General features: G+C 38.1%; 1 pseudogene; it reads right to left on the bottom strand.

Annotated features, from left to right (window-relative positions):
* Positions 1-513: 513 nt before the first annotated feature.
* LOC122901729 lies at positions 514-1551 on the bottom strand (annotated as a pseudogene).
* Between the last annotated feature and the right edge of the window lie 2172 nt (positions 1552-3723).

The following is a 3723-nucleotide window of genomic DNA, read 5'->3' as shown; positions in this document are numbered from 1 at the left end:
GTCAAAGTCTTTACTCCTACTTATTCTTAAGAATTAGATGTATATCCACTGAGACCTCTTTTTAGATCTTTACAAACTGTTTTTCAATATGTGTATATTCATACATTTTGTTACATTTAATTTGTCATTCCTCATATTATCTTTTTTTTTTTTTAAAGATTTTATTTATTTATTTGTCAGAGAGAGAGAGAGAGAGAGAGAGAGAGAGAGAACACAAGGAGGTGGAGTGGCAGGCAGAGGCAGAGAGAGAAGCAGGCTCCCCCCTGAGCAAGGAGCCCCATGTGGGACTCCTGATCCCAGGACCCTTCGACCCAAGTCGAAGGCAGTGGCTTAACCAACTGAGCCACCCCAGGCTTAACCAACTGAGCCACCCCAGGTGTCCCAATATTATCTTTTTTTTAGTAAATACTTCCATCAATTTATTTTCTGTATTCCTTAAAAACAAAACAAGACAAAAATCACAAGTTTATACCAATGCATTAAAATATACACTGAAAGAAAGCCAACTCTCATTCATGCTGAAAGTTGGTCTATGTTTTCTTTACTTCTGTTTGCTAAATGATCTTCAATAATTTCTGCAAAGAGATTCCTCTTCAACAGATTATATGCAAGAGGTAAAAGTTGACCAGCAACTTTATGAAAATAGTGTGAGCCATGACAAAAGAGATCTATTCCCAGCTCAAACCCCATACCATAATCACATTCATCATTAGCAAACTGCACAAAAGTCGTCATTTCCTGAATGGGAGCAAAAACTTATAATCAGTCTGTGCTCATCACTTGGCGCCTCAACAGTTGTCTTGCAAATTCTCTTGAGGTTGGCATCTATTTCAGGGAGCTCTCTGTATCCAACATCATTTTTATCTACTGGGACAACCATGCCTGCACCGTGAAAGGTCTTTGTCATGACTTTCTTATCTCTTTGTTTCATCTTCATGGTTCTGTGTTTCAGTGAGTACCCAAGTTCTCTGGCTGCTTCTGTGAGTTATTCATATATGTTTTTCAAGATTCTAGTTTTCTTTTTATCTGTTACTTCCTTAAGCTTTCTCATCAGAAACAATTTGTGGCAAACACATTATCTCCATTTTGAACAATTGTGCAGTTTTTCTTTGCTTCATTTGTACCAACATATACAGGAAGTTCATCAGGAGAATCCCTGAAATACCCCATGTGGAATTGAGTTTTATTATCTCCAGTAACAATGGTCTGGAACTCAGGAAGATCATAGTAAAATCTCCAGTGAAGGTTAAAATTCAGGTTTGCTGATTTTTTCTTCATTTTACATTTTCCGGCAAGGATATCATAAGGACCCATTAATCAAAGTCCAAGGCTTGTAGAAAGTGAATCAGCTGGGTTTTCAGGACCAAGTTCTTCACAGAATTTCCAGGAGTGATAGAAATCTTTGGGCAGAAAAAGCTTATAATGATTTTCTACTTTTCAAAGGTCACTGGAGACATCAGCTTCACAGGATTTACTTTTCTTCACATCAACTGTTTTCCCACACTGCTGCCCCTCCCCGCCCGGCCTGTGTTTCCCGCCAAAGCCGGCCATGCTGTAGCTGCAGCACCAGCAGAATCCCTCATATTATCTTGTAACTAACATTTTCATGTAACCTTATATGACAGACAATGACCTTGGATCAAGTTCCTTCAAAAACACCGTCGTCTGTAAGGCTGATGTGCTTCCTTGTCCCGTTAATGACATTTTTATAGGGAGGTAAAGAGAAACTCAGATTCAAGTCCGTCCCAAGGAGTGAGGAAAAGAGGACTTTTTTCTTGCCTTGTATCCTCCTGCATCTCTCTGTCACTGGTTAGAATTTGTCCCATAGAGCTTTAACTCCTCTGTAACTGGGTTGGGTTATCTAGATCTGTAGCTACTGCTTCGGAAGCCCGAGTATGGTATTTCATCCATGTCAGGAAGAAGTGGTAGGAGCTGGAGACTTCAGGCATGTGACTGGATGGGTGTGTGACGAGCTCTTAGATTTATCTTCAGGTCTCGTCACTATTTGCTCTGTTTTCCTAAGGAAGAAGGGTAAGAGTTAGTTGTCTCGCCTTGTCCAGTGTGATTCTATAATTAATTACGCTGGTATTTGTGTACAGTCTTGTCATGCTCTTTGTAACTCTGAGCATGGAGAACCTTTGAGAATCCCTTGGAAAATCAGACCTCTGTCCCTCTACTTAGAATATTTGAGATAAATTATTGAACATTACATCTGAAACTAATGATGTACTTTAAGTTGGTTAATGATTTTAAATTAAAAAAAAAAAAGGAAAAGAAAAGGATATTTGAAGCCATGGTTTCCCTGCTGTGATTTCCCCAATGAGCAGATCCTGTCTGCTTTGTCTCTTCTAGTCTTTTCTCAAACTATCATCAGAAACTCTCTCTCTCTCTCTTTTTTTTTCCCAGTACTGCTGACTTTTATTTAATTTTTTCTATGTAACTTTAGCATGACCAGGAACAAGAGGAAAATGGGGAATTGTGCCTTTCTCCCATCTTGAACTGAATATCATTCATTTAATTATTTGACTATAGAAATGAGCATATGATCTTGCACAATTAACTTTAACTTGCTAAGACTGTTTCTGCAAGGTAATATTGGTGGCATGGGTATCAGGAAAATTAATGGTCTCGAAGGTGATTTTTACCTCATTACAATGTATAACTCTATGAACCTATGATTAGAAAGTTACAACAAATTGTTAGCATATTATGTGAACAGAAACTTGTTTTTTGTTTTTTGTTTTTTAAATATCCTAGTGGTCTTTTCAACCCTCTGACTCTCCAAGTATATCCCTATACTTCAGCTATATAGAAATAGTAGTTAAAACAGAAGGGAGGAAGGAAGGAAGGAAAGACGGAAAGAAAGGAAAGGAAGAAAAGCAGAAAGAAAATTTTTAAAAAAATTAAGACCATGGGTTATTTTTATGTGTGTATCTAATTTGGGTCTATAATCTGATTGTTTTGTCTTTCTCTTAGCTTTGAAGCTGGGCGACTAACACTGCTTTTTTTCTTTTCTTTTTATCTTTGTCCAATAGTAGATTTGATTAAATGTTGGGATCAGAGTATCTTAATTCCTTCTATGTCATAAAATAAAAATTTCCAATTAAATATCAGGATTTTTGTTTATTTGTAAAATAAAGAGAATGACATAGATGAAGGAGAGAGAAAACTTTCTTGAGATGGGCAAGAGACATTGATAAATGTTTATGCTCCCTCTTCAAAGAAATAACAATTTGAGATTATTAAAACAGGCCTGACACCAAATGTTACAAAGTATTACTTGATGGGGAAAGAAGTATACTGTGTACAAGATGTATGAAGATCCTTACATTGTAAGTATTGGGCACGTCCCCTGCCTGTAAATTACAATATATACTACTGAGTTTTTCTGGGTTTAAATGTTAAAGTTAGGGGTACCTGGGTGACTCAGTTGGTTAAGGGTCCACCTTTGGCTTAGGTCATTATCCCAGGGCCCTGGGATCAATCCCTGCTTCAGTGGGGAGCCTGCTTCTCCCTCTCCCTGTGCTGCTCCCCCTGCTTGTGCATTCACACTCTGTCTGTCTGTCTCTCTCTTCCCCTCTCTCCAGCATGTGTGCATGCTTGCTCACTCTGTCTTTTTTTTTTTTTTTAAGATTTTATTTATTTATTTGACAGAGAGAGAGATCACAAGTAGACAGAGAGGCAGGCAGAGAGATAGGGGGAAGGAGGCTCCCCACTGAGCAG

This window comes from Neovison vison, chromosome 3 (genome assembly GCF_020171115.1).
Source record: "Neovison vison isolate M4711 chromosome 3, ASM_NN_V1, whole genome shotgun sequence".
NCBI classification, from domain to species: domain Eukaryota; kingdom Metazoa; phylum Chordata; class Mammalia; order Carnivora; family Mustelidae; genus Neogale; species Neogale vison.
This window is presented reverse-complemented; position numbering and strand designations above follow the sequence as displayed.